The sequence below is a fragment of the Nothoprocta perdicaria genome, unplaced genomic scaffold (assembly GCF_003342845.1).
Source record: "Nothoprocta perdicaria isolate Ctin4 unplaced genomic scaffold, notPer1 scaffold_486, whole genome shotgun sequence".
Taxonomy (NCBI): Eukaryota; Metazoa; Chordata; class Aves; order Tinamiformes; family Tinamidae; genus Nothoprocta; species Nothoprocta perdicaria.
This window is the reverse complement of record NW_020455739.1, coordinates 53387-66085: the sequence shown is the minus strand read 5'-3', so window position 1 is coordinate 66085 and position 12699 is coordinate 53387. Positions and strand designations below refer to the sequence as shown.

Sequence of the window (12699 nt, the reverse complement as noted above, 5' to 3'; positions counted from 1 at the left end):
GGGTTTGGAGGCTGGCAGAGCAAACGGGGCAGTTGAGGCCCTGTTTGGAGCGGGGTTTGGAGGCCGGGAGAGCAAACGGGGCAGTTCAGGACCCTTTGCCCAGGGGCAGGAAGGGGTGGCTGGGATCCAGTTAGATATCATTGCAATATTACATATCACACCTATCATATCATACACAGACGGATCCTGCAGCAGATCCGGACAGACAGGAGCCTCCTGTGCCATCCCTGGGTGACCTAACGACCAAGCCAAGGGGACTGGGGCAGCATTCCCTAATTTTGCTCTCCGAGAGCCCAGCCCAGGAGCCCCGGGACAGCTTCGTGCTGTGTGACAGGCTACGCAGAGCCGAGCTTCACCCGGCGGCCATCGCGGCCACCCGGCAACGCGGCCCCGCTCCAGCGGGACGCGGCGCTTCCACGGGCCGAGCAGACCCCCGGGCCCGGCCACGGGCCAGGGAGGAGGCTCCTCCAGCCTCAGGCTGGTTACGGGACACAGAAGTGGGTGCTTGGAAGAGCATCCAGCCCCACAAAGACTCAAAGCACTCGGAGGGCTCAGGAATAAGCCCCTGAGGAGGCCCAAACCGAACTGGGCCCAGTATAGAGCACTGAGGGCTCAAACTGGTTCCGAACACGGGCAGCAAGGGCCGGCCCAGCACACGGAAACGTCGCTGCAATGGGACCCAGGACGACCCCCCAGTCGAGGCAGAGGGGAGGCAAAGGGCGACGCGGGGCCTCCTTCCGCCCGGCCTCCGCGCCGCCATGGCGTGTCCCCGCGCCAGGGCCCCCGCGAGCCGGACGCTCCCGCCGCCGCCTTCCTCATTGGGCTCCGGCGGCACGAATGGGAACGGCGGCTCCATGGCAACAGGCTCCATCGGCCGCACGCTTCGGCGGGACTCGGCCGCCCGGTTTCTCACAGGAAGGAGCGGGGGCGGCAGGAGAGGGGGTGCTGCAACGCGGGGCCGTTGGAGGCTCCTCGGTCCCACGGACTAACGCGCTCGAGACGCCTCAGGTTGGGCTCCCTCTGCACGGAGGGACCCTCAGGGTTTTCTGCTTTTAGCCAAGCTTTTGCTGTATTTAAACGTCCCTGCCGGATGCAGCAAGAGGCTGCAATAAGCGGCTTTGCTAGGAGGACCTCTAAGGCCGTGAACATCTCCCTCCTAAGCTCAACCTAGGCTGCAAAACGCAGCTCAGCTGGGTGCCACCAGCACCCTGCAGAAATCCAGGGGCTGTTCCTTGAAAACAGGCACCCCGAGAACCTCTGGGACACTCTCCTTTCAGCTGCCTATCCCAGGGAACAGCCCTGGCTGGAAGGAGCCCCTCATTCAAGGGGAATGCCCTGAAATGCACTTGGAACCATCACGAGCTGCCCAGGTCTCAGCCAACGAAACCACCTCGCCAGGATTTTCTCCACTCTTTTATTACCAGTTGAAGGTAGAGGTTTAATTTTGCAATTCCTTAACAGTTCCGATTGGAAAAAAATAAAATAAATAAAGGCCAGACGTATCTGACTGCACCGCATAGAGGCCCCCAGCGCTTAGTCACTGCCTTACATCTTCATCTCCACCCCCACATGACATCAAGAGGTGGAATTATGATGCAGATGGAAGGGTTTGGCTTCAGGTGGAAAGCAGGGAGAATAACCTCGGCTGAACAAGGGGGACAGGAAACGCAGGCAAGGTGGGAAGCTAAGTTAGCTGCAGGTTTCCAACATGTCCCAAATAATTCCAAGGCGGGTTGGAATCTGCCGCTTAAATGGGCTTAAACCCCAGCTGAGAGCCCACCTCAGCTTCTCCTTCATGTTTCTGCAGCCAAGAGCCTGGCTGTGGTGGCCCTGCTGCTCTGGAGCCCACCCGCAAGAACGGGGCCGCGTTTTGCCTTTATTCTTCGAATAAGTCCAATTTTATTAACCTGCCCCTTCTACCTGGATGCAGCTGAGGGTTTCCCCCCGGAGCACAGACTCCAGAGCAGAATCCAGCGCCTTGGAATACCAGGACGTGACACCCACTGCAGCACCAGGGCCTCCCTGAGGCCGGCCGCAAAGGAGGCCGTCACGGCAACCTCTGAGCAGGCCCCCAGGGCACGGTCCCCTCCTCCCGCGTTCCAATTTGCCTCCCAAGCTTCCAATTCCGAGGCCTTTTCCAGGGCTCCTGGTTCCCGAGAGCAACCCGGAGCGCAGCTCGGCCGCCGGCCGCAGCGCGGGAGCCCCGGGATCCGGCCCAGGCTTCGGCGGGCAGCCTGCCGCTCGCTCCCAAAGCCACACGTCTTTCCTGGACGCGCTGGAGTGGTTTGCCCTGAAAATTAGCATTTCAGCAGAAGACAAACAGAAAGGTAATGGAAACACGAGGCTGATGTGAAGGGAGCAGCCAGCAGAGGTGAGGCCCAGAGAAGGAGGAGGCTCCACCGCTCGATATCCACCGCTCCAAACGCTGACATAAAAGGCACCTTAACTCAAGTCACAGCTGCTTTTCTTTTCGCCCCCAACACGAGGACGAGGCCCTCGTGCTGGATGTGAAGACCAGCCCCAAGGGGCTAAGACTGAAACTTCCTCAGCCCTTGCAAGGCGCTTGGGCGGCACATGAAGGCAGAAATCCTTCTAGGGGTGGAAGATGAGTGGTTTTTCTCTGTGAGGAAAGGAACCAAGACATTGTTGTTGTGCCTGGAACGTGTTCAACCACCTACTTGTTGCACGGGGTCACCGGGCTGGGGATTCTGCAGGTTTCCATGTGGTTGTGCTGAGATCCAGCAGCCTGTTCGCACTCAGCACTGGCCTTTGCTTTGGGCCCCTACCTGCCACGTTGCTCCTTCTGCACAACTTCAGTTGCTGCCTGGCTTTCACGGTAGCTAAAGGGATAAGCTCCATTCAGAACTCAGAGCTTTGGGACAGGAGAGACTATCAGATCAAGCAGGACTACGATTATCAGAGGATATTCCAGCGTGTTCGGCCCATCCTGCTAGCCTAGGCACGCGACCTGGCATCACCCATGCCCCATGGAACAACACTGAGGGAAGAAACTGCACTGCAGGAACACAAACTCTGCTCATTTGCCAAGAACTCAGCCTATACCACGCCAAAAACCATTTTTGATTAGGTTTTAATAGTTGCTTGGTCCTAAGTCATCCTTTTGATTACAAAATCTGGGGGAGAAAAAAAAAAAGCTAGCTAATAGTTAAGAAAGAGTTAAAAATAGTTAAAAAGTCACCTATACAAAGAGCTCCTGAGAAGGAAAAGCTTTAATTCAGTCCCAAACGCAGCGTTATAGGTATCTGTGGGCCGGTCCTCAGGAAGGACGGGCAGGGAAGGGGGCTCCCTTGGCGGGCCCTGGCCACCCTCCTTTCCCTGGCGCTGCCGGCTCATCCCGAGCCTTGGGAATCGCTCCAGCGACGTCAGAGCTGTTTCCCAGCAACAATTCCGGAGGGCTGTCCACCGCCACAGGGCTTTCCTGAAAAGCTAGCGAGAAATTATCACCTGCAGCAAGAGACTGGACCAGAGTTTCTATCAAACCTTCCCTGTCCAAGGGGGAAAACCTGGTGGGAGCATCTCCAGCCACAAACCCTCGTCCTCCCAGATAATCCTGGGCAGAATTCCCTACGCTTGAACTAATCCATTCCAGAATATCCCACCTGGAAAGAGGCTCCGGAGCAGAAATAGCTCGTGGCGCCTCTCGTGTGCCAGGCCCGTGCCAAGCCCAAGCCGAAGCACAAATGACATTAAGAAAAGCTGCCTGGGAGCGTTGCTACCTACAGCATTTCCCCCTTCCCATTTTTAAGCTGACGCTCCTGCTTATTGCCATGCTGGGAGAGGGTAGCTCTTACCCACCTGACTCTCTGTTTTCTGCAAAATAAACTCAGCCTTCACCTGCTGAAACGTTCACCATCCATCGCAGCAGATGCTATTACTGTTTGGACCTCCTGAAGCCACAGGTGATAAGCGCTTTAAAGACATTAAGGGACAGCAAACAGGTCTAGCACACTTGGATGAAGACCCTGTAGCACTGCCTAGTGCACAAAGCCCAAGAAATCAGATCCCAGCACTAAATTTCCAAGGACAGCAGCATCATTTCCACTGCCTTGTGTTTTAGGTAAGGCTGGAACACGTAGGGAAAAGTAAAGGTTATCGGCAGCCCAGCTTCCACTAAACCCAAATCCAGTGCAGTAAGGGGGTTAAAATAATGAAAGAAGGGGTTAAAATAGCTGTGAACACAATGGTCCTGCAGAACACTAAATTGCATAAGCAACAGAAAATTGCATTGCATTCATATGCATTCATTGCATATGAAATAGAAAATTTCACATGGCACGAGGCCAGCTACCTCATCAAGATTTGCCAGCAACTAGCCGGCTTCAAACCAGCAAATCCTTTAAATTACAACCTTGCAGAGGGGCAGGGGCTGCTTTCTCTTTGCAAACTGACCCGAGCGAAGATGCAAGGAGCTCCTGCAAGCCCGGCGCGGGGAACTCCTTAATGACACGGATAGAGTGTCATCTCAGGGATTCCCCTGCTTCCTGCAGATGCATTTCCAGGGACAGAAACGAAGGGGAAAGCTCAGCTCAAGCCCCGAACGCGACCACGGCACCATGCACGCGCTGCAGAGGAGAATCGGTTTTAAGAGTCACCCTATTAAGAAGTAGAAACCCCATCACTTACCGGAGACGAACGGCGTGACATCCCTATCCCCAAAATGCTCGCATTTACACCTAGACTCTATTTGCACGATACGGGTGCGGGGTGAGGAAAAGAAAAGCCTCTGGTCAAGCCTTCTAAAGCTTAAAATAACTGCAGGCTTCACGTTAAGCATAAACTCACCCTGGTGGTCCTGCACTCGCAAGAGGTCACCTCTTGGCTGATTTCAGCAGCGACTTCATTGCCGCAAGCGGCTCGGGGGGAATTCTGCAGGGGAATGTGGCTGCTCGGAGGGCTCCGCGCCGCTCCGGAGGCGCTGGCTGCAGCTGCCGGCACCGCCGCTCCGGAGCGGAGCCGATCCGGGGATGTCACAGGCAGCTCTGCCAATAGCCACGTGCACCCCCCCTCGCTGCTCTCATTCAGAGCCTCCAACGGAGCCTCCGCGGAGGCCTTTAAAGACACAGCAGCCTTGGGCTGCCGGGAAAAGCGGCGGGATCCGGGAACAAACCTCTTCCGAGAGGACTCGGCACCCTGCAGAATGCCTTAAAAACGCCGAGGAAGACTATGGGCATCCTCATTTCCCCGCTAGCAATCTCAGAGCTGTATCCAAGGAGTCGGTGCTTTTAACGGCTCCATTTCAACCCACTAATTTTCTCTCGTTTTCAAGTGCTTAAGCAGGGAAACAAGCAACGCAAATGGCCCTAAGGAGGGCTGCAGCTCCTCGTGCTTTGCCCCGGAGCGGGCTGCTGTGCCAGGCCCAGCTGCAGCGCGGGCTCCTCAAGGCAGCGGCTGCTCCCAGCCGCACAGGGCAGCCCGGGCGACAGCGGGGCCGCCGGCCGGGCTCGGAACCCACCTCCTCCGAGATTCCCAAGAGCTTTCCGCGGGGCTCCAGCTTCCCTGTATCCCGCCTCGCTCCCGCTGGGCACAGGGCTGTACTGCGAGCCGCGGGGCCTCCGCAGAGCCCCCGGGCACCAGGACGCGCCGTGACGGGGCGCGGGCTCTGTCCCGGGTTAGGAGCGCTCAGCTCTGCCTGGGAGCACCTCTGCCCTGCGGGATTTTGCCTCGTGTCCTTAAGGCCAGTTGCTGACGCCCTCCGCTCCGGGAGCGAGATCAGTACTTTAAAAGGAGGGAGCTTGGGATGCTCCTCTTCCTCTCCCAGGCCTTCCAGCCTTCAAAGCAGCCCCATGGGCAGCACACACGAAGCAAGCAATGAAACAGAGGCAACTCGGGGCTTTCTGCTTAAACCCATTGTCATTTTTACCACTGTCTTTAAACCAGAACGGAAAGAAGCTCCATACTGTGAACCTGGGCTGCAAAATCTGCACGTAGACCCTCCCTGGGAGCCCTCTCCAAGCAGGGAATGCCGGAGCAGCCCTGTCTCCCAGCGAGATCCTTCCCGGCTCCGTTGCCACTGCGCGCGGAGGAGCCGGACCCACCCGCAAACGTGAAGCGAAAAAAAGGAAGGTCCAGGGGGAGAAAAACAAGCGCCGAGCGGCATCAAACCAAAGAGAGGGGAAGGGACTAGTTTTATTTAGGAAAATTAAGAGCGCTCTGCCCACCGGCTCCCTTGAAGGGCTGTGCTGCTACCTCCCCGGATGAGCGGTCTGCATAGGAGGAGGCTTCAGATTCGCTAAATTGCCGTTTTCTCCCCTCTTGCAAGAGGAGTGAAAATTAAATCCGTGCTCCTGATGAGCAGGCCCAAGGGGCCCTGGCGCTGCAGGATCCGGGATCATCATGGGCAGGGGGCTCCTAACCCCCCTGCGTCGGCCCATCCCGCTCCGGAGCCTGATCAATAATTCAGGGAGAGAAATGCCGCAATCGCGGGCGCCGCGGCGATTAAAAACAGCGCGCGCGGCGGACGCCTGCGGATGAGCGACCCCAGCCCGGGACTGCTGAAAAAGAGCAATGTTATCAGCAAAACAGAACAATCGCTATTGCTGTTTCCTGACTATTGCACTCGTGGGGCTTTGCCCGAAGGGCTTCTCCCACAGCTTGGCCCCTGTGGGACCATTTCCCTCTATTTCCCTCTGTGATGCAGCTAAAGCAAGTGATATTTTTAAGAGGAATAGCAGAGGCTTTGGCCTATTCAACCGTTTGCCCCAAAATCCAAGTATTTTCAACGCAGACGCTCCCATTCATGCCTTGTGACGCCCGCTGCGGCGCCCACTTACGATCCATTCTCTGCAATGCACCGGGCGCCGAGCGCAGCTTCGCTCCAGATCCCACCACTTTTTCCCACATATTTTGCGGGATATGTGAAAATCCTTGGGGGTGGAAGGGAAGCAGCCATCTGGTTCCGTTAAACGCAAAAAAAAAAAAAAAACCTGAAGAAGGCACCAATTTCTGACTGCTTCCTCCTAGGGAAGGATATCGATTTTTCCAAATATTTCTATGACAGGAAAGTGTCAGTAATAATAATAAAATAAAACCCAATACTTTTGGATGCAGGAAATACCAGGGTACAACCCAGAGCAGGTAATTCAAAAACTGCAGGTAAAAGAAGCTGCCTCAAATATTTTCTTCCCTCTGAATATTCCCCTCTAAAACACTGAAGTGGGGGGCGGGGTGAGGAAAAAAGGGGAAAAAAGTTAAAATGTCACTAGAAGGGAGTCCAAACCACACATTTGGATGCCTGGGTGCAGGAAACCCCTATCTCAACGAGCGGTTCCTTTGGTTTATGCAAAAATCTTGAAGCAAAGTGACGCTTTTTGCCCTCAATTTGAGTTGAAGACAACTCAAATTGAGGAAGGGAACTGAGGAAGGGAATTGAGGAAAGAGCACTGTATTTTGCAGCCTTGCATCGACCAAACGTGGAGTTTTTCATGATAATTACGTATTTCTCCAAGGCAGGGTCACACGGTGGCCAGGGCTGATGGTAAAGCTGGAATACGTTAAGCTTGCGAGCCGAGCAGAACATTCCTGGGAATCATCCACGGCGGGGGGGGGATATGTATCATGTCATACATATATGATACGGTTGCTATTTCTGGGCAGCACGTAATGTTGCTCTACAGTATTAAAGAAGAGAGGTTGGATAGATGCTGGTCACTGTCCTGGCACAGGGAATTCCGTGTTGTTTGAAGTGTGTGTATGAGAAGAAAGAACCTCCCCAACGCCTCCAAATTTCTAATTTTTTTGTACATTTCAACATGGAAAAAGTCGACAAGCACCCGAAATGCACCCTAAGTTCAACGGATTTGCACATATTAGACATACATTGCATATACATTTGCATCCTGTATCTCATCCGTGCTGTTCCCTTTCTCCGAATGATCAGAACAGAACAATTAACCCCAAACCACCCATTTCTGTAGGGCTGGGGATAGGGGAGCAGATGCCCAAGGCTTCCCCTAAGACCTCAGCTTCCAAGATGCACTGAGAACTTTTGCCACCATAAAGCAGCTCTCGTGCCTAAACTCAGCTCAAGAGAAGTTAGTTGCTCAAAGAAGATGCCAAAGCAATATGGAAAATTTGAAAATTCATTAAAGAAGGGGAAAAAAAAAGCCATATATACACAGAAAGGACCTGCATGAAGAGGAGGCTGCATCTGCCCACACACCGTCTTCGGAGCAATGCGCTGGGAGGCAGCAGTGACTCAGCCTGCAGCACACAAACCCGCGCCTGCTGCCAGCACGTCATGGACCTGGGCTTTATCCAAGCCATAAATCTGCAGGCAGCCGCTTGACGACACCGAGGCAGGGAATCCCAGCGCCCGGAGACAGGCTGGCAACTATCAGCCCTTCCCTTTGGGACCCACCTTCGGTCCCAAAGGATGCTCTGCAGAAGCACAAGTCGCCTTTGCTAGCATAGAGGAGGAGGTCAGGGCTCTTCTCCTGAGTTGACCAGGACTTAGAAATCAAGAGGATGCTCCAAGAGATGGAGCAAAACTCCTCTGTTGAGCTTGCCATGGGGATTGCTCAAAGATCCCGCAGGATCAGGGCTCCACATCCATATCCAGAGCCAGGCAGCTCCGGGACATGGACAGGGGAAGGTGGAAAGGCCCCAGCTGCAAAGTTCTTGTCACACACAATGACGCAGGACGAGGAAATCACATTGGGTCAACTCAACAGCTCACCTGAAAAGAGGCTCTTGACGAGAGCCTTTTTTGCCTCTTTTTGCACCAAGAGCAGCCACACGGCTCTGCTTTTGGGTTGAGCTTGCATTTAATAAAACCACTGAGGCACCAAACGCAAGACTTATTTGAGGCTACCTCCGTTCTCTGCTGCTTGAGAGACCGGGTCCGATCTGCCTTGCCTTTCATTCAAATCCCCCCGAGATTCTGTTCTGCTACTGCTCCACTTGGGCTAAATTTAGCAGGGTAATAAAAATAGTTGAAAGGCTTGCGATTCATTTTAATATCTGTGCTTTTATGTTGCCAGGCAGCTAATTTCTGAGTGATCCTAAAGCAGTCATTTACAAAGAAAAAAACCAGGATATACTCTAGATTATCAATGGATCTAGTGCTAATGATCCAAATTGCTAGATTCTTCATGAGCTGGAGTCGGCTGGATTTCTACAAAAATACCAAAGATGGTGGAGAAAAAAACAGTTTAGGATGCTTTTTTAAAGAAAAATAAGTATGAAATTACGGGACAAAACAGAATGGCAGCAGCTCTGTCACCAGTGTTTCTGTGTGCTGAACAAGTCAAATACACTGTATGCAACAGCCAAGGCACCCAAAGAAGTGCTAAGAAGTCTCCTAGTTTTCCACAGAATTGAAATTAGTAATTGGTCCTTAGAGCTGGGGTCCCTGAATAAACACAGGGACGTAAAGCAAAACCTCTTACTAGAGGAACTTAAGAGATGCCATTAATTCCAGCTGGTCCTTCCCTGCAATTCAGTTTGGAAAACGTGAAGAAGTGTGAAGGAAAACGTTCTCATTCTGTTCTCATGCCTGGAGAGCATGAGGTTTCCCTGGGGGTTATTTGGGCTGCGAGGTAAAGACGTGGTGAGATGTTGCACCCATCTAGGAGCCCATTAGAACAAGCAGCACCCAAGCAAGGAGCAGTGACATTGAGGGTCCTGGACCCAATTTACACTTTAAAGACAGCAATGGCCACGTAAAATGATACCAGAAAGACAAAAATCAGCCTCTCCGGCATGTGTGGCACCAGGAAGCTCCAATAATGGTTCATTCAGAGAACTGAAGGTCCCCTGGCTTTTCTCAAGCCCTCATTTCCCCACTACAAACGTCCCCCCGTCAAACCAAGCGTCACCGTCACCTCCTCTCCCCGGACAACTGCTGCTCCTCAAGAAGGCTGAGGTGAAAGAAAGCAGGAGCTCAATGGGTTATTATCAGAACTAGTATTTATATAAGCGGGAAGCAGCTTTAGAAAACAAAGCCAACTCAACTACCTGTTGAAGCAGCGTTAGGACGCGAGCGCCGTGTCCCCTTCCCTTGTCACAGACACAGGAGCAGTCAGCAGCACTGCCACCTCCTTCTCTTTCTTCAAGGCTTTCAAATGCACCACCAGCTGCAGCCACTTCCAAGAGGCATTAAAGAAAGGAAGACTCCGACCAAGGCATATGTTAGACTCCGGTGGCTAACAGGGCTTGGAAGTTCAGCAGAGATCAAGTATTTCATTAAATTCACTGCTCACTCCCAGCAAAAGATGAATTGGAGCGAGGAGTCCTCTGCTCTCGCTGGCAAACTGCACCCGGCGAATTAGCGACAGGAAAGAAATTAGCCTAAAATGAATGAAAAGCCAAGGAAGATTAGTAAACGCCGGCTTTTCCAGGGACCCTGGGAGCACATGGCACTTGCACACAGGGAGACTGCGGCCATTCATGTTTTACTCCTCCTTCCCTATCACCTCCCAAAAGGACCGCTTTGGGGGTTGCAGAGCGGCCCCGGGGGAGCCCCGTTTCCACTCAGTCAGTCTCAGAGATGATGCCTCTCCCACAGACTCACCCTCACACTAATGGTTCCTCCAGCAAGCCCGGTGATGCCCTGTTTTATGACGATGGCTGAAATTAAACAAGTCAACCTATTGGACAAGATCTTCTTGCTGGGGTTCTAGAGCAGGTGAAGGGCATTTGCTATTTTCTGTTTTCTACTCTACACATATAGAACGGGAAGCACAAAGGGGTTCAATCTCTGCTGAGATCTCTGGAACAGCTCCTGCCCTTCTCCCAGACTCGAGCGCTCCAAGTTGTGGCAAAATCTCTAGTCCATGCGGGACGGTTTCCCATAAAGTTGCTTTATGTAGTTTGGGTCGGTTGTCCACAACTTACCTGGCTTCCTATATGCACTCGTGTTACCACAGCAGGTGCTGGTTTGCCGTCAGCTTTTATTTAAATAAAACAAGACAGGCAAAGTAGCAGGGGTTGAACTCCAGGGATGACAAAGCACCTGACATTAGTTAGTTGATAAGGTAACTTATAAGTTACGACGCAGCTTTGGGCATGTCTGACATGTTCCTCTAACCCTTATTTCCCAGCTTTAGCCCATACTTGTCACATGGCCTCTTTTCAGGGGTGGCCACCGATAGAACTAGAGGAAACGGCCACAAATTGAAGCCCCAAAAGTCCTGCAGGAACTTAAGGAAAGATTTCTTAACAGTGTGAGGGTGCCAGAGCCCGGGCACAGGCTGCCCAGAGAGGCTGTGGAGTCTCCTTCTCTGGAGATCGTCAAACCCGCTGGGACGCAGCCTGTGTCACCTGCTCCAGGTGACCCTGTGTGTGCAGGGGGTTGCACTGGATGGTCTCCAAAGGTCCCTTCCCACCTTTAGGATTCTGGAATTCTATGATTCTAAGCCGGAACTACCACAGGCAGCACTGGGCTGTGCAAGCGGGCAACATCACGTTGCTAGATGGGACAGCAGCGCAGTCCTGACGCCCTGGGTCTGCTCTCAGTCACCTCTCAAAGGTTTCTTTGAGAGAAACCTCAAAATTTGGAGCCCAGAACAACCAACTCTGGAATATTCACCCAGCAGCGTGTCTGTAGGGAGCCGCAGCAGCTAGTCAGAAAGATGAAGAGATGCTAATTTGCCCCAAGAAGGGATTATCTTCAACTCTCAGCACAGAACACAGTTCTGCACAGAGGCTGCCGAGAGAGGCCCAGCCTAATATTGGGCCTGAAAAAAACCAATGGGTCTAACACAAGAACAGCGCCTAAGTCCCTGTGCTGTGTCCAGGGCCCCTGGCAGCACTGCCACCAAATGAACGTGTGGACGGAGCAGCTTCCTTAGCAGCTCAGCGAGAGGCAACCACAAGTTAACAAATAACTTGAAATGCAGGAGCTCGTGGGATCCAACAGGCCGTCGCACGATGCATTATGTCCTGGCAAGCCAGAGGGCCGGAGTTCGGAAGAATCTTCCTCCTCCAGCTCAACAAGCGGTACCCCGGGAGACTGCAGGTACCGTCCCAGGCCAGAGCAAGCAACGAGGATACACAGCAACAAGAAACCCAAGGCAACCGAGTCCTGTGATTCCGCTCGGTTGTGTGGATTTGCCAGCCTAGAATCCTGCCCCTCGCAGGTCAGATGGCTGCAGCTTAAAGCAGCACTTGACCAGCGAGCAATGCGTGTGTCTGAACAGAAAGTCCAGCACTAGCTGCTCTTCACACCACGAAAGAACTGCTCAGCTTTGATCCTAGGAAGATCGGAGCACACAAGGATATTAAGAGGCAGCCGGGGAGGAAAACAGGGCCACGAACCATTGCCTGGTAGTGTCCCATCCCTCCAGGCTTTGTCTTTTCAGGCTGTAGAGGCAGCTCGCACTGTTTGTCAGGAAGCACTGAGCAAAAACTGCAACACCTGATAACTAAGGGGTCAATCGGCTCCATATCCTACTCACCTCTGAGGCACCAGTCCCCAGTCAGGCCCCACTCGTGAGCAGTGGGAGAGTTCAGAGCACGGACCATATCCAAGGGGTGCTGCTCCTTCACAACTGGCATGAGTTGAGTTGGGAGTCTTAATCCAGCTCCTCAAAAGCCAGGAGGTGGCTGTCTCCAGCAAAGCATCATGATTGCAAGCAACCTGTTGAGAGTCTGATCCATCCTCACTTGTGCAATCCCTGGAGTCTGGAGTAATGGTTTACTATTCAGTGAAGCTGCCATCAAACACCACACTGTGCCAGC

General features: G+C 53.2%; 1 protein-coding gene across 1 annotated transcript in view; it reads right to left on the bottom strand.

Annotated features, from left to right (window-relative positions):
- The window catches only part of R3HDM2 (R3H domain containing 2), a 33482-nt gene extending 21016 nt beyond the window's left edge, over positions 1-12466 (bottom strand). The window contains exon 1 of the mRNA XM_026047277.1: positions 12417-12466. The gene's annotated coding sequence lies outside the window, so the exon portion shown is untranslated. The remainder of the gene's footprint in view (positions 1-12416) is intronic.
- Positions 12467-12699: the final 233 nt, after the last annotated feature.